At 39.1% G+C, this 18,639-nt stretch overlaps 1 protein-coding gene across 4 annotated transcripts in view; it reads right to left on the bottom strand.

Moving 5' to 3' along the window:
* Positions 1-18,639, bottom strand: part of HIPK3 (homeodomain interacting protein kinase 3) — a 99,970-nt gene that overhangs the window by 28,886 nt on the left and 52,445 nt on the right. The gene's annotated exons all lie outside the window — the stretch shown is intronic.

Below are 18,639 nucleotides of genomic sequence, written 5' to 3'. Positions count from 1 at the left end.
GAACTGAAAACCAGACATTGAGAGAGAAAACAAAAACAAAGCAAAATCCTCAAAGGCTAAAAGTGAATCTAGACTTAGATATTACTTCAGAATACAGTAATAAATATTTACCTAATTGGAGCCATTAGTCATCCAAGAGATTAAACTAAATTCAGTGCATTCTGTCTTAAAAGGCAGACAAGTATACAGCATATAACAAAATAGTTAAAAAGCATTTCAGCACTTAAAAGTGTTTGGTCATTTAGGAAATGTACTCCAAGAAACATATTATTCCTAGATAAATTATGTTGCACCTTCATATGGATTTCCCTTGAGAAGATTCATGTTCTAAGACAGACTCCATGTACAGCTGTGTAATTCCAAAGAAGTCATATGTATCACAGTTATCCTAGATTAGTGTGCATGTGTGTTTAATTTTAAAACAATCTCAATCTTACAGAGAAGTTGCAAGAACAGTACATATTTTTTCCTTAAATCACCCGAGAATAACTTGCCAAATTTCTGTATACTTTATAGTTCCTACAAAGAAGAATATTCTCCTACATAACCACAATACAATCATCAAAATCAAGAAATGAACTCTGATACATCTCCACCTGCTAAGCTTCAGACTCCATTTAAGTTTGGCCAATTATACTAATACCGTCCTTTTTGGCAAAAGGATCCAACTCAGGATCATGCATTGCATCTAGTTGTCCTATCTCTTTCAGTCTTTTTCAATATGGAATAATTCCTAAGTTTTGTCTAGATTTCCATGACCTTTGTATAACATATTACAGGCCAGATATTTGAAGAAACGTCACTCAGTGTGGGTTTGTCTGATGTTTCCTCATAATTAGATTCAGAGGAACATCACAGAAGTGATCATGTTTTCTCATTGTATCTTATTAGGCATGCAATTCTGATATGTTCCATTACTAATAATTTTTACTTTGATCACATGATGTCTGCTATATTTCTCCACTACTAAGTTCCTACTTTTCTCTTTCTAATTAAGTATTTTGTGGGATCTCAAATTGAAACTATATAAATAATCCATTTCTTATCAAACTTTCATTTTTTTCATTTATTTACCTGTATGAGTACAGATTAAAGGATTCCTACTTTATTCAATGAGTTATAATCCATGACTATAATTACTTATTTTGATTCTCAAATTTTCCCAGATTTGGCGTGGTAGCTCACACCTGTAATCCCAGCACTTTGGGAGGCCAACATGGTAGGATTGCTTGAGCCCAAGAGTTCCAGATCAGCCTGGGCAACATAATGAGACCTCATCTCTCCAAAAAAAGAAAAATTTTTTTTTAATTAGCCAGGGTGATGGTCCGCACCTGTAGTCCCAGCTATTTGGGAGACTGAGGTGGAAGGGTCGCTTGAGCCCAGGAGGTCCAAGCTGCAGTGAGCTGAGATTGTGCCAATGCACTCCAGCCTGAGGGACAGAGCCAGGCTCTGTCTCAGGGGGAAAAAAAAAATCCCAGATTTGACCAGTCATAACTCCCTCAGACTTTTATGTTCTTCTGACAATAATCTCTGATTATTTCTTTGCTTTCTGACACAGCAAGATATTCCAGGCACATCTTGTTCTTTCCCTGCTCCAGTCCTAGAAACAGCTATTTCTCTGAGGATCTCTGGTATCTTTTCGTATAGAATAGACCTTTGAAACAAAGATCAGGGAGCTATGGATCCTCATTACTATTGGGATGGTTCCCAGACCTTCTCAGTACGTATATTACCTAGAGTTAAGCAAAATAAGCCTGCTAATTTCTTAACTGAGACTGGGGGTTGTCATCTCCTAAGGCAGTGGTTCTCAATCTTGGCTGCACATTACAATTATTTGGTCCTGGCCACACCCTACACCAATTAAATCAGAAACCCTGGGGATTAGACTTAGGAATCAAGAGTGGCTTCAACATATAGCCAAAGTTGAGAACCAAAGCCTTACACTCAAGAAGTTAGACCAATGGGAGGACCACCCCATTCCTTCCCTACAACTCTTCTGGCAAAGGAAATTCGGAGGATAATGAACAAGCTGTTTTCCACTACAGACTTGGGATCTGTCCAGTGAATATTCTACTCCTGGCCCCATCTCTGCTGTAAATAATACTTAAGATTCAGTAGAACCTTAACCAATCCACAGGCATTTGTTGAAAACAAGAGCCACGGGGAGATTCTATGAGGCATAAAAGATCTTCAAAACATGGTTATAAGAAGTTTTCATTCTTTTGACAAAATATTCAAGTGTGTGTATGGATGTATACACATTAATTATATTTAGGTATAATCAAATGCTAAAACGTGTTGTAGAAAGATAAAAAAAAGGAAGCTGCACTAAGTTATTAATCCTATATATTCACAATATTGTACCAAAAAAAGCTATCAAAGATGGAGACCTTATCCCTTTTTGTTCATTATTTGTGTAACTAGAACCTTGTAAAGAATATGCATTCAGTAAACATTTCTCAAATAAATCATTTCAACATAGGTTGAGTCACACAAAGAAAAGTATCAGAGTACGGTCTGGTTTTGGACTAGGCCTTCAAATACAGAAGTCTAGGCAGAAAGAAAGAGAACGGGGCACAAGAGTTTATAAAGAGCATATATTAACCTATACTAAAAAAGATTCAAAGCAAAAATGCAGTTTTGAAAGTACGGCGTGGAAATGAGATTCACTACCAATGTTAACCATATACTAATCTGAATGCGAAACAAAAATCAGTAAGACTAATGATAGGCCTATTACTGTGTGTATAAAAGTTTTATGATTATTTTGAAATATTTAATATGAAAAATTCTTCATAGGATTTGAAATTTTTCGGTGTAGAACTTTTCAGTATCGCATTTGGCAATAAAGGAAAGTAACAATAACAGCACCTAAGATATACCATTTAAAGAGACTGAAATCATTTTAATTCTGTTAACAGTAAGAAAAGAGTTTCTGTCAGACAAAGAGCAACAAATTCCTTCTGCCATGTGCTACCATTTAATGAATAAGTCAAGTTTCTAACTGATGGTGACAACAAGAATACAGAGTCATCTTTACAAAATCTTGATCAGGAATTGCACATAGCCACTCAAACATAAAACCTAAGATACAAAAGTTACACTCACAGAAGCAAATTCAAGTTTCCCATTTTAAAATACAAAAGAGTTTTAACTGGGAGTTTTATACAAGTTCACTATCTATTATTGCATTAGTTCAGATCCTCTGAGAAGCAAATTAGATACACCAGAAATTTGCTGGGGAAGATGCCTGGGCAGCATACAGGCAGAGGAAGCAGAAGGAGGTGAGGAGAAACTTGAGCAGGGTCTGAGGGTGGAAGAAGAGAGGCAAAGGAGTAGTTAGGTACAAAGAACCTCCCACAGCAGCGCAGTTATGAGAAAGTCTCGGATGGGCCAATACCAAGTCCCTAAGCAAACATTATCTGTATGAGGAGCCTCCCATCAAGCAAGAACAGCCCAACTCTAGTGCCCCCCACTGTGCCTGGTCATTGGTGGGAAGGGGCCCAAAGGAAGTATGGCCTCAGCCTGAGCACTGCAGCACATCTGAAGGTGCAGCAGCTGGAGGCTCTCAGCCAGCTGCTCTACACAGGAGACTCTCTTGAAGGGGATTCTGAGTGGCACACTTTCACAGCTGCCACAACTAGCTTCCCAAAAGCTTCTGCATTTCATTTCACAATACGTTATCTATCATAGAGAAAATGCAGTAAATTTCTTCACTAAGTCCCCTACAAACAAGACCAAATCCTCCCCAGTTAACCGTAGCATGCCATGCATTTTCTATGTATATCATACCATAGCATGCGGAAAGTTGGGAAGCAATGCCTGAAAGCACTTAAAATCTAGATGAAACTGCCAGAGACATGACAGTTCTACCAGCCAGTTTACAACACAATACACTTTAAAAAATAAACCATGCATTGAAAGAATACATCCGTCTGTCAGTAGTGAATAAAGCTTAGTTTACTGGTTTCATCTTAATTGGCTCTCAAATTCCTCCCATGGGCTAAATATACTTATGTATGGAAAAGACCATAGCAAGAATTCTGACTAATGGACCACTCACAGAAATCTTCTGTCCTACTCCTACAGAAAGTTCTTCCACTTTTTTCCTCTACTTTAACTCTTATCCTCTGGGCATGTGTATGTGGCAGTGCTAAGGATATTGCAGAGAAGAGACATCATTTGTACTTTTGTAGAACAGTCAAGGCGCAAATTAAACATGCCAGTTGAATGGAGAATACAACTAAACCTGTTTCTCCCACTCTATAAATAATAACTCACAGTTAGAAGGTAAGTGTGAAAACCATAAACACAACAGTTTAGGGCATGTGATAAAGCCAATCTACATCTGAAATGCCATTTCTTTTCCTTTTTAATTTTTTGCCATGTGCTTTTAGTTGAATTTATCAATCCTTTTACTCTAAAATCTTGAAGCACTGATATAAAACTTATGTTAAAGCGGTTAAGTTGAAAAACAATTTTCATTTTATCCACTAGAAGTCACTCCCCCACTTCCCCAAACTTCTCCATCATTAGGCCACCACAAATCCACTTTCTGTCTCTATAGATTTGCCTATTCTGGACATTTCATATAAATGGAATCCAGCCGGACGTGGTGGCTCACGCCTGTAATCCCAGCACTTTTGGAGGCCAAGCCGGGAGGATCACTTGAGGTCAGGAGTTCAAGACCAGCCTGGCCAACATGGTGAAACTCTGTCTCTACTAAAATACAAAAATTAGCCAGGTGTGGTGGTGTGCACCTGTAATCCCGGCTACTTGGGAGGCTGAGGCAGAAGAATTGCTTGAGACTGGGAGGCGAAGGTTGCAGTGAGCCAGGATCACACCACTGCACTCCAGCCTGGGTGACCAGAGCTAGACTCTGTCTTCAAAAAATAAATAAATAAATAAATGGAATCCCATAATACGTAGTCTTTGTGACTGGCTTCTTTCACTTGGCATAACGTTTTCAGTGTTCAACCATGTTTTAACACATATCTGCACTTCATTTATTTTTACTGCTGAATAATATTCCCTTGTATACAATATTTTATTTATCCATTCATCGGGTAATGGACATTTGGGTTGTTTCTACTTTTTGTCTATTATAAAAAATGAGCTGTTAACAGGACAGGCCGTATCAGCTCACCAGGATGCTGAGAAGAACACACTCCAGTGCTCAGGAAGGTCAGAGTAGAGAGGGTCTACATGAAGAACAACTATGGCCTCAGACAGAACTGGCCTATTCAGGAAGAAAATGCCTTTGATGGAATATATATTCAAAAAGGAAACAGTGGCCACTCGTTTTTCTAGTTTTTTTTTCTGAGACGGAGTCTCGCTCTGTCACCCAGGCTGGAGTGCAGTGGCACAACCTTGGCTCACTGCAATCTCCACCTTCTGGGTTCAAGCAATTCTGCTGCCTCAGCCTCCTGAGTAGCTGGGACTACAGGCATGTGCCACCATGCCAGGCTAATTTTTGTGTTTTTAGTAAAGATGAGGTTTCACCACATTGGCCAGGCTGGTCTCAAACTCCTGGCCTCAAGTGATTTGCCTGCCTCGGCCTCCTGAAGTGCTGGGATTACAGGTGTGAGCCCTTGGCTATGGGCACCAGTTTTTAAAGGAACTATTGATTTTTCTTCCTACTTTGTCCACTGCAACAGCCTTTATGATTGAGCTAATCTTGTCCTATTCATTTTTCAAACCTCTAGGCCACTAAAAGAAAATAGTAAGAACCTCTTGCTCATATACTGGCAATCCAATATAAAAGAACATGGATCATGCATGCAATTCCCTTCAAGCAAATTTCATTGAACTTTATGTTACAGTAGTACTAAAAAGTTGGGAATGTAATGGCCAGGTGCAGTGGCTCATGCCTGTAAGCCCAGCACTTTGGGAGGCCGAGGCAGGCAGATCACGAGGTCAGGAGATCGAGACCATCCTGGCTAACACGGTGAAACCCCATCTCTACTAAAAATACAAAAAATTAGCTGGGCGTGGTGGCAAGTGCCTGTAGTCCCAGCTACTCGGGAGGCTGAGGCAGGAGAATGGTGTGAACCCGGGAGGCGGAGCTTGCAGTGAGCCGAGATCGCGCCACTGCACTCCAGCCTGGGTGACAGAGCAAGACTCTGTGTCTCAAAAAATAATAATAAAAATAAAAAGTTGGGAATGTATGAAGAAAAGCTCTGGGAAGACAAATACTGGAGCCTGGTAAGGAAGCACTGATTTCACATAATAAAAATCACCTAAATAGAGCTAGATTTCAAATACTCAGGAGTAGATACACAGCTCTCCCCCTAATAGCGAGTAATTTACCTAAGCCTTAGTATTTTCATTTTTAAAACAGGGTTTTACTAACCTTACACACTCAGAAGATTATCTAAAGGACTAAGTAAAAGAATGTGTGTGAAATGTAAAGCAGTATATACATTCCTGTGAACTATTCATACTCACTGTCCTACTTCACACTTCCTCTTTTCAAACATCCACCTCCTCCTCATCCTCACTGTTGTCCTTGTATTCTACTTTACTAAAATAAATAGATGTAATTTGAAAGACAGCTTCCACATTCTTACCACATCTACTAGACCACTTGCAGCTGTCAGTGTAATGCTTCTATCTAAGACATCCATGCTCACCTACTGAAGTACATCACTCCAATTTCCCACCCTCATTACCAATATCTCTTTCTCTATAGGACAATTCTAGATCTCCATCTTGGAAAAATAAAGGAGAATTAAAAAACTCTTGATTATATATCCTCCTTCAGCCATCACCCCTTTTTCTGTTCCCATTTTACACCAATCCTTCTTGAAAGCACTGTTTATACAAGCTGCCTCCAACTCCACCCCCATCTTGAACTCATTCAAAAAGGCTTTCATTACCCTATCATTCCACCCAGATAGCTCTTATCAAGGTCACTAAACCACTGCATTCGCTACGTCCTCAATCTACTTGACTTGCAGTATTTAACACAGCTGATTATTAATCTACCTGCACTTGAATTCCAGGGCACCAGAACTCTTCGTTCTCCTCCTTATCTCACTAGCACACCCTTTTCAGATTGCGTCACTAGTTCCGTTTCATTTTCCCAACGTTTAAACTTTGGGGTATCTGAAGGCTCAGTCTTTGGGAATCTATCCTCTCTATGTGCACTAACCTCCCTTACATGATCTCATCCTGTCACGTTTTTAAATAAGCACCTCTATTCTTAAGACTCCCAAACGTACATCTCCGACTCAGACCTCTCTCTTTTAACTCCAGACTTGTGAATCCAATTGTCTGCTCAGCACTTCTTTTTGAATGTTTATTAGGCATCTCAAACTGAATGTGTTCAGAAAAACTCCTGACTCCCCCAAACTCACTTCTCTCACAGTCTTACCCATGTCAGTAAACGACAATTCTGTCCTTTCGGTTTCTCAGGCCCACAACCTGTGAGAATCAAATTTAACTCCTCTTTTTCTCACTTCCCACATCAGCAAATTCCATTGACTCTATCTTCAAAATACGGTGTATCTATTAACAGAATGTAACTACCTTTACTGCTACCACCCTGATCCAAACCACCATCACCTCTCATCTGGATTACTGCAAGAGCTTCCTAACTATTCTTGCTTCTGTCCTTATCCTCTACCATCTCTTCTCATTCTAGCAGTCTGAGTGATCCATTTAGTACACAAATCAGACCATGTCACTCCACTCCTCAAAATCCCAACTGGCTTCCTATCACAGTAAAAGTCAAATTCCTCACAATGTAACCACCTTTACTGTTACCACTCTAATCCAACCCCCCATCACCTCCATCTGTTATTACAAGAGCTTCCTGTTCTTCTTTGCTTCTGTCCTTACCCTCTGCCATCTATTCTCAATCTAGCAGCTTGAGTGATCCATTTAATACAAAATTAGACCATGTCACTCTTCTCCTCAAAACCCTGATAGCTTCCTATCTCAATTCCTCACAATGGCCTACAAGGGGCAGCCCTTAGCTACATCTGAAACTTCCTACCATTCTACCACTTGCTTGCTCTGGTCCAGCCACATTAGTCTCCTTACTGTTTCAAACCATAGTTCCTGCATCAAGACCTCTGCATTTAAAAATATCTGGGAGAAGAGAGTTCCAGGCAGAGAGAATACAAGACTTGATCCCTTCCTCTTACTTTGTGTTACTGCTTAACAGTCATATTACTAGAAAGGCCTTCCCTGACCATCTTAAATAGAAGAGTAAACCCTCACCAACACATGGCACTTGGCTTTCTTCCTTTATCTTGCTTGACTGTTCTCTATAGCACTTGTCATTAACTGATAAATATGTTGGCTTATTATCTATTTCCTCTCTGCCCCCACTAGAACATAAATTCCATGGGGGCAAGAACTTTAATTCTTTTAATGCTATATTCCCAACACATAAAACACTTTATTATTTGTTCAATGAATTGATCAACCAACAAAAGCTAATAGCATACATCATTCATTCAGGAAAACAAAGAAAATGTTGTTAAACATCACCGGTAAGAGCTGAACAAGTATGAACCAATGGACTCTTACATAGCCATTTTGCATTGGGGACAACTGTTTTATCACTACAAAATTTAAAAAAATACTATTTACTGAGCTTTAACAATGTGCCAGGTATCATGACTTTTTTTTTTTTTTTTTTTGAGATGCAGTTTCGCTCTTTTTGCCCAGGCTGGAGTGCAATGGCACAATCTCGGCTCACTGCAACCTCCGCCTCCTGGGTTCAAGCAATTCTCCTGCCTCAGCCTCCCAAGTAGCTGGGATTACAGGTGCCTGCCACCACACCCAGCTAATTTTTTGTATTTTTAGTAGAGACGGGGTTTCACAATATTGGCCAGGATGGTCTCGATCTCTTGACCTCATGACCCACCTGCCTTGGTCTCCCAAAGTGCTGGGATTACAGGCATGAGCATAATTTCATTTAAAGAAAATGTTTGAAAACAGATTACTGCATTGTTCTTCTACCCAAGACCAAAAATGTGGGTAAACAAAATGTTCTACATGAAACAGAAGAATCCCTGGGTTGAGTACAGCCAATCCACAGAATGAGAAATAATAAATCATTGTTTCTGAAGCAACCAAATTTTGGAATTGTTTGTCACACAGCAACAGATAACAAATACACTGCCCAAAGTTACTCAGAAAGTGGTGGGACTGGAATTTAAATGTAAACCCCTGATTCTAAAGCCTCTTTCTCTATTCCATTTCATCTCAAATCATAAAACCTTTTGATTCAAAGAAACACAGGAAACCAAATGAACAGAAAACCTAGAAATTGGCCCAGAAGTAATTTTTGCAATTCAATAAAGATATCCTCTGATTTTATTTTCTACAGAGCAGGAAAATACTGACTTATATTTTCTAATAGTTATATAACGTGAGAAAACATTTGTTATGTTCCTTTTATGATTAACTGGTCTTTAGATTTCTATGACAATCAAAAGAAAAGGGGAAGAGACAGAGAGATTTTGCTGGCATTTTTTAAACCAAACTTTTCATCCTATATAAATCCTTTTTAAAATATACAGTAACAGTAATAAAGTACCAACATAATACTATGAACCAAGCAATGTTCTAAGCATGAGTATTAACCCATTTGATATTCATATAAACACTTTTAATAGACGAAGAAACAGACAAAGGGTAAGTAACTTGCCTAAGGTCACACAGCTAGTAAGAGGTATAGTTAGAACTCAAAATCCATGCTTTTAACCACTACACCTTAAAATAAATAATTCCTATGATCCCTAAAACTACTGGACTTTTGGGCCAGTCACTGTGGCTCACTCACGCCTATAATCCCAGCACTTTGGGTGGCCAACATGGGAGGACTGCTTGAGGTCAGGAGTTCAAAACCAGCCTGGGCAACATAGTGAGACCCCCATCTCTATAAAAAATAAAAATAACAAAAATTTAAGAAAAAAAACTATTGGACTTTTATCTTAATGGAAGTGCTCAGACTTAGATGCTGCATTTCTCAATAATCTCTTTTTCTTTAAACCTATCACCTTTGATTTTAAAACTAATCAGGAAATGTAAAATATAACATACTTAAGAGAATTCTAGCAGACATTTTACTGAACTCTTCCTGTAATTTAAGCATTTACTCATCTTAACCATAAAAAATCTTTCACATTAAATACATAGACATCCTCTAAAATACCTCTTAGTTAAAACAAAGCTCTTATTTTGGGGGACACAGAGTTCCTAAAGACGACTGTAACATCTTTTTACAGAGGCAGTTAGGAAATGAGCTCAACAGTGGATGTGACCATCTACTAGTCAGTAGGTGTGATTAGTCACATATACCAATTCATCATGCACTCAACAAATTCTTACAAGTTAAACCCCTATACTTGTAACAAAAGGCAGCAAAGACCTAAAGTGGTTATAAAATGCAGGCATAGATAAACAAGTGTTTGTACAAGCACAGCAAATAGAAGGATACACGCCTAAATTGTATCAGCAATTATCAATGAGGAATCAACCTGGCAAGGAGTAGGAAATGCTATATATTTCCACAATATTTTATTGTTTCTAAAACAAGCATCTCATACTATAAAATAAGACTGGCCAGGTGCAGTGGCTCACGACTGTAATCCCAACTCTTTGGGAGGCCAAGCTGGGAGGGATCACTTGAGCCAGGAGGTCAAGACCACCCCAGATAATATATGGAAACTCCGTCTCTACAAAACAATTTTTAAAAAATATTGGCTGAGCGTGGTGGTGTGTGCCTGTGGTCCCAGCTACTTGGGGAGCTGAGGTGGGAGGACAGCCTGAGCAAGACTACAGGGAGCTCAGACTGTGCCACTGAACTGCAGCCTGGGCAACAGAGCAAGACTCAAAAAAAAAAAAAAAATAGGGCCAGGCACAGTGGCTCACGCCTGTAATCCCAGCACTTTGGGAGGCTGAGGCAGGAGGATCACTTGAGGTCAAGAGTTCAAGACCAGCCTTGGCCAATACGGCAAAACCCCATCTCTACTAAAAATACAAAAATTAGTCAGGCATGGTGGCGCACACCTGTAATTCCAGCTATTAGGGAGGCTGAGGCATGAGAATTCCTTGAACCTAGGAGGCAGAGGTTGCAGCAAGCAAGATGGCACCAGCCTGGGCAACAGAGCAAGGCTCTGTCTCAAAAAAAATTAAACACATAATAAAAAAAGATTAATGTTTAAAATTGTCAGTCTTTGAGACTGCAAAGGAATTTACTAGTTTTCTTACTGTAAGTATCAAATTAGATCTTAAGTGAATCTTATTTATTTTTATTTATTATAAGGAACAATTTTCTGGGTTTTTTGTTGTTGTTTTGTGATGGGGTCTTGTCTATAGCCCAGGCTGGAGAGCAGTGATGCAATCATAGCTCACTGCAGTCTCAACCTCCAGGGTCTGGCAATCCTCCTCCCTCCAGCATCCCAAGTAGCTGGGACTACAGGCGTGCACCACCATGGCCAGCTAATGGTTTTTATTTTTTGTAGAGACATGGTCTTGCTACATTGCCCAGGCTGGTCTCGAACTCCTGGCCTCAAGTGATCCCCTTACCTCAGCCTCCCAAATTTCTGGGAATACAGGTGTGAGCCACCATGCCCAGCCAGGAACAATTTTCTAATACATGTATTTGAAGTGGGAATGTGTTGCCTCAGGGGGAAAGGAATATTGGAGATGTCCCTTTGAGCTTCTATCGCTGTGTAGAGGATACCATAAAGGAGACTCTTTTAGCATAACAGGGGAACTTACACTAGAGTACCTGCAAGACTCCTTCCAAATCATAATGCAACTAAAATTTATGAAAATACAGAACAGCATTTCCACAAGTGGAACTTTAAACAGAAGGATGACTGTCAAAATACTACTAGTGAGTTTATTTCAGGTTAAAGCAGCTTTTTCAATATCCCACAGAATGGTGCTTTTTTAAAACAAGCAACAAACCCTCAACATTCTTAGAAAGGTAGACAGATTTCAAAACAGATGATCAACCGCTTCTACAAATATTTTTTGTTATGAATGTTTTCGATATAATAAGAAATAACATCACTACAGAATACTGGACCTTCATGCAGATTGTTTTTATGACTCTATAACCGCAACTATCCATGTTGTGATTACATGTTGAAATGTAATCAAAGTACAGGCTCAGAATAGATACTCATTCAAATGTAGTTTGTGTCTTAGACTAAAAATATCACAATTAAAAATATCCTTATTGAAAGGCCACTTAATCTTTTAAGTATGCAGGACAATGATCCAGATCAAAGCACCAAGTACAAAGAATAACAACAATAACAAATATTTTCAAAGCCTATTAAATTTTAAACTCAAGAGATGGAGGATAGAAGACAGCAAAGATTTAATATTTGTTACCAATATGCCACAAATATAGTTCACAGCCCAATACCAAAAGAGATGAATACAGCAATAATTTGCATTTCTATGACTGATCAATAGCTAATATTTTATAAAAATAGGAGTCAGGGCCAGGCACAGTGGCTCACATCTGTAATCCCATCACTTTGGGAGGCCAAGGCAGGCAGACAGCTTGAGTGCAGAAGTTCGAGACAAGGCTGGGCAACACAGCAAGACCTTGTCTCTACAAATAAATAACTTAGCTAGGGCCAGGCGCAGTGGCTCACGCCTGTAATCCCAGCACCTTGGGAGGCCGAGGCAGGTGGATCACGAGGTCAGGAGATCAAGACCATCCTGGCCAACATGGTGAAGCCCCATCTCTACTAAAAATATAAAAATTAGGCAGGTGTGGTGGCGCGTGCCTGTAATCCCAGCTACTTGGGAGGCTGAGGCATGAGAATTGCTTGAGCCCCGGAGGCCAAGGTTGCAGTGAGTCGAGATCACGCCACTGCACTCCAGCCTGGGTAACAGAGCAAGATTCTATCAAAAATCTCACAATATCTAAGAGAAGACTGTGAGAACATTACTAACATATATCAAGAGAGAGAAGCTAAGGGACCAGATTGGTAGGGTAACACAAAAAGTATCTGTGGAAAATAAAGACAAAACATGTCAGTAACTGAGGTAGCATGTATCTGTTCTTTACATGTTAATGTCGAAAAATTAATGTATGATTATCACAGCTCATATATACACACTATATTATTAGTGCTACATATTTGTATTGCATTTGGATTTTACAATCTTTTCGAATATCTTATTGTATGACATAACAAAATAAATGTAAGTATCCTGATTTTACAGGTGATTAGGAGGTAAGTATGGAACAATCCAATTATGTCTTAAATTTATCTGACTATGAAGTATATTTAAAATTATAATGTATTGTCAGTAAAACACCAACAGTGGCTCATAATCTATTAGGTATATTTAGGCTAGATCAGACAATAAAAATTATTTAACTGCAATAAATGATTTAACTTTCTAACTTTGTAAAATTATTAACAATAATTTAAAATGTTGATTGAGTACTTATTAGAGTCAGCTTCTTTATTCGTTTTTGTGTGTGTGTGTGTGTGAGATGGAGTCTCTCTCTGTCACCCAGGCTGGAGTGCAGTGACACAATCTCAGCTCACTGCAACCTCTGCCTGCCGGGTTCAAGCAATTCTCCTGCCTCAACCTCCCAAGTAGCTGGGATTATAGGCACCTGCCACCATGGCTGGCTAAATTTTTTTGTATTTTTAGTAGAGATGGGTTTTTACCACATTGGCCAGGCTGCTCTTGAACTCCTGACCTCAAGTGATCCACCCGCCTAGGCCTCCCAAAGTACTGGGATTACAGGTATGAGCCACCCTCCCCAGCCTAGAGTCAGATTCTGTGCTAAATGTTTTACATTCATTATCTCACTTAATCCTAACAAAACCCTTTGAGGTAGATACATTATCCCATTTTAGACAGGAGAAAACTAAGTGCAAAAGTAACTTTTCATGATCTCTCAGTTAGTGAAAGGTAGGGCTTATACAAACCTATGCAGTCTGAGTGACAGTCCAAGCTCCTCACCACCATGTAGATAAATCATTTTTTATTTTATGAACTATTAAATGCATTATTCAGCCAGGTGCAGTGGCTCATACCTGTAATCCCAGCATCTTGGGAGGCCACGGCAGGAGGACTGCTTGAGCCCAGGAGTACGAGACCAGCCTGGGCATATAGCAAGGCCCCATCTATACAAAAGCAACATCATGCACACCTTCAGTCCCAGCTACTTGGGAAGCCGAGGCAGGAGGATCGCATGAGCTCACGAAGTCAAGGTTGCAGTGAGCTGTCTTTATACCACTGCACTCCAGCCTGGACCCTATCTCTCAAAAAAATTTAAAAAAATAAATAAATAAAAATAAAATAAACACATTATTTAACCATAAGACCGGGTACTTGTGCATAAATGAGCACATAGAAAATGACACTCTGGTTCATCAGGTGATCTCACGTAATCTCATGGTGCTCTGGAGCACACCATTCCTTAAATTATCACTTAACAGCTAGAAAAATCATTAGTATTTTTCCTATACTTTTTTTTTCCTTATAACTGATCATGTTGACATAATTTTAGACTTACAGAAAAGTTGCAAAAAATAGCACAATTCTGATAATACCCCTCAACTAGATTCCCCAAATGTTAACACTTTACTCCATTTGCCTTAACTTTCTTTTATATACACACACAAATGTAATTTTTCTGAACTGTTTGAGAGTTAAGTGGCAGACACTGTACCCTTTTACTTCTAAATGCTTCATTCAGTGTATACTTCCCCAAAACAAGCTCTTGCATAGCTACAGTATATTTGTCAAAATCAGGAAATTAATATGATATTACAATTCAATGTTGCCAACTGTCCCAATAATGTCACAACAATACTTTAAAAAAATAAATAAATCCCAGATTCATGTTTCTTTAGTTTTGCTTAGCTGAAATAGCTCCTTGGTATTTCTGTGGTTTTCATGACACTGTCATTTTCTAAGAATACATACCAGTTATTTTGTATAATATCCTTCAATTGGTGTTTAATATTTTCTCATAAGAAAATTCAGTTAATTTTTAGCAGGATTACTACAGGAGTGATGCTATCTTACACTTGATTTTTTCAAAGCGCTTATTAGAAAACATTAGCATCAATTTTTCAAGTACAACCTATTAATGATTCTTAGAACGATTGTTATGTGCTGGTATAATCAAATAAATACAGACTTTGGAGTAATAGAGAACTAAATTCAAATCCCAACTCTGGCAATTACTTACAAACTCAATGCCTTATGTGAATTGTAAACGTCACTGCAGCCTCAATTCATACATTTGTAAATGAGAGATATACTTGCCTTTCCAGATTATTGTGACAATAAAACCAAGTAAAGCACTTGGCACATAACTAATCTACCTTAAACCCAAAAGCATCACAAGTTAAGAGTGCTTGAGTGATTTCCCCAGGGTCAATAAATGATAGTGGCAAGACAAAAACTTAGATTTAAATTGTAAACCATATTAGAAATAAAATATGCCCTCTACAAAGTGTCCTCACAATATTTATATATGTATCTTATCAACTACAGACTGGAAAGATCAGAAACTGTCTCTCATTTGTATATTTCATACAATCCCTGGCAGAGTCTTTTACAAACTTAAATCACTCCTTAAAGATGTATTCGATGAACACAAAATATACAGACATAATGCTCCCCAAATACATTCCATTTTAATCTGTATTTTAAATGAAATTCTCAGGTTTTTGATATCATACGGAATAGCCAACAAAATTAATCAACTTCTATATCTAGAAGAGTGGGATTAAAGTGAACATGAAAATATAACACTCTTCCACATAACACACCCTGCATAATTTCCTATCAAAACCAGTAATCCCAACAAATAACAGTCTAGAGAACTGCCAGGAGCCATCAAGGCACCTTCAAATATACTGAATTATATTGTCTAATAAAGAAAATGGAAGGATACTGAACAACTATAGAGCTAGAAAAAATATACACATAAAAATAGCTGTGTGTAGCCAGACAGTGGTGCACATCTGTAGTTGGAGCTTCTCCAGATGCTGAGGCAGAAGGATAGCTTGAGGCCAGGAGTTCAAGACCATCCTGGGCAACATAGCAAGACCCTGTCTCTACAAAACACACACATACAAAAAATTAAAAGCTGTATTTTTTCGTGGGGTGTGTGTGTGTGTGTGTGTGTGTGTGTGTGTAGAAACAGGGTCTTGCTATGTTGCCCGTGTGTGTGGGGGGTGTGTGTGTGTGTGTGTAGAAACAGGGTCTTGCTATGTTGCCCAAGTGTGTGTGTGTAGTGTGTGTGTGTGTGTGTGTGTGTGTGTGTAGAAACAGGGTCCTGCTATGTTGCCCAAGCTGGTCATGAACTCCTGGAGCAATCCTCCTGCCTCAGCCTCCCAAAGTGCTGGGATTACAGGTATATGCCACTGCATATGGCCAAGACTTCAACTCTTTAAAAACAAAAACAAAAAAGGGTGTGTTTTCTGACTTTGCGTGATAGCAATGCATCAATGGAGGTTTATCAATCCTAACAAATGTACACTGTGGTACAGGATGTCAATAGTGGCAGGCTGTATGTGTACAGAGGCAGGGGGTATACAGAACTCAGTACTTTCTGCTCAATTTTTCTGCGAACCTAAAACTACTCTACAAAATAGTCTATTGAAAAACAAACAAACAAACAAAAAAGGCCAGGCATGGTGGCTGACACCTGTAATCCTGGCACTTTGGGAGGCCAAGGTTAGAGGACAACTTGAGCCCAGCAGTTGAGACCAGTCTGGGCTGCAAGACTTCATCTCTACACAAAATGAAAAAATGAGTCAGGTGTAGTGGCACATGCCTGTGGTCCTAGCCACTCAGAAGGTTGAGGTGCGAGGATCACTGGAGCCCAGGGGGTCAATGCTGTGGTGAGCTGTGATCTTACCACTGTACTCTAGCCTGGCCATAAAGCAAGACTTCATCTCAAAAAAACAAAAAACAATTTAAAAAACAATGCGCAAAGTCATCAGAGAACAGACAAGACAGCCAGGACCTGAGAGAATAAAATCCCAGAGTAAAGAGAAAACTTAGTAAAGTGAGCCTTATATATCCTTAAGGTAGTCAACAATTCAAAGTGAGGCATAGAGGCTCAACAGAAAGTAGTAGTCAAGAGCCTGCAGCCATCCCACTGGGCCGGCAAAACAAAACCTGGAATTCAGAACCTACCAAGGAAGAGGGGCCTTGGCAGATGCCTCAGGCTTTTCAAGCAAAACCACAAAGGGCTGAACTACTAGAACAAAGACAAACTGAAACAGACCGGTCTCCCTTCCAGCATAAAACTGCATTTTCTCTGGAGGAAGATTTCATGTAGACTCACTAGCATACCGCTGTCCTACAGTATTTTCGCAACAATGGAAATGTTCCTATCTGTACTATTTGTACTATCTCTATCTGCACATGTAGCTATTGGGCACCTGAGATGTGGCTAATGTAACTGAGGAATTTAATTGCAAATTTTATTTAATTTTAATTAATTTAAACTTAAATAGGCTGGGCACGGTGGCTCATGCCTGTAATCCAAGCATTCTGGGAGGCCAAGCTGGGCGAATCACTTGAGGCCAGGAGTTTGAGACCAGCCTGCCCAACATAGCAAAACCCCATCTCTACTAAAAATACAAAAATTAGCTGGGTCATGGTGGTGCACACCTGTAATCCCAGCTACTCAGGAGGCTGAGAGGCAGAAGAATCACTTGAACCTGAGATGTGGAAGTTACAGTGAGCCAAGATGGTGCCACTGTACTCCAGCCTGGGTGACACAGCAAGACCCTCAATAGAATAGATAGATAGATAGATAGATAGATAGATAGATGATAGATAGATAGATAGATAGGATAGATAGATAGACAGACAGACAGATAGATAGACAGACAGACAAAGATAGCCAGCCAGCCAGCCACAGTGATTAGTGGCTACCATATTGAACAGCACGTGTCAAGAATTTTTCATACCCAAGGACCAATGCTAAAAAACAAAGTTGTCATTCTGACAAGAAATATAATCAAATGCCAAAAACCAATGGGGGAAAAGATATTGGTAGAAGCATCACCACAGTTATCCAGCTATTGAAATTTTAAAACAGGGACTTTAAAATAACAATAGAAATGTTCAAGAAAATGGATGGAATGACAGAGAACTTCAGCAGAAAGCTGGAATCTACTTTTTAAAAAAACAAATTCAACAAATGGCTACTCATAACTTGACTTATAAATACCACCTGTACATCTCACCATATATAAAATTTACCTCCAAAAAAAGAACCATAAACAAATATTAAGCTTTACTTTATGATACACATGCTGAAGTGTTTAGCAGTACAGTGTACTGGTATCTATAACTTACTTTGAATTGCCTCATAAGATAAAAATGGATTGATAAATGGATAGAGGGAAAGATGGGATAAAGCAAATGTCACAAAATGTTAACTGTAGAATCCAGGTGGTGGGTGTATGTGTGTTTGCTGTATAATCTGAACCCCAAAAGAGCCAATCCTTCAAGATGGATCCTAAGTGGCTAACTGGGTCTAAATTAAAAATAAGAGTCAAGCAGCCACTTGCTGATTAGAGGTCACACACTTACTATTAGTTCCAGGGAAACTTACATGTCTGTTTAACTTTGGGACTTTCATAGCTTCCTGTTCCT

The sequence above is a fragment of the Pan paniscus genome, chromosome 9 (genome assembly GCF_029289425.2).
Source record: "Pan paniscus chromosome 9, NHGRI_mPanPan1-v2.0_pri, whole genome shotgun sequence".
NCBI lineage: Eukaryota > Metazoa > Chordata > Mammalia > Primates > Hominidae > Pan > Pan paniscus.
Note: the sequence above shows the minus strand (reverse complement) of the source record. Positions and strands in the feature narration are given on the sequence as shown.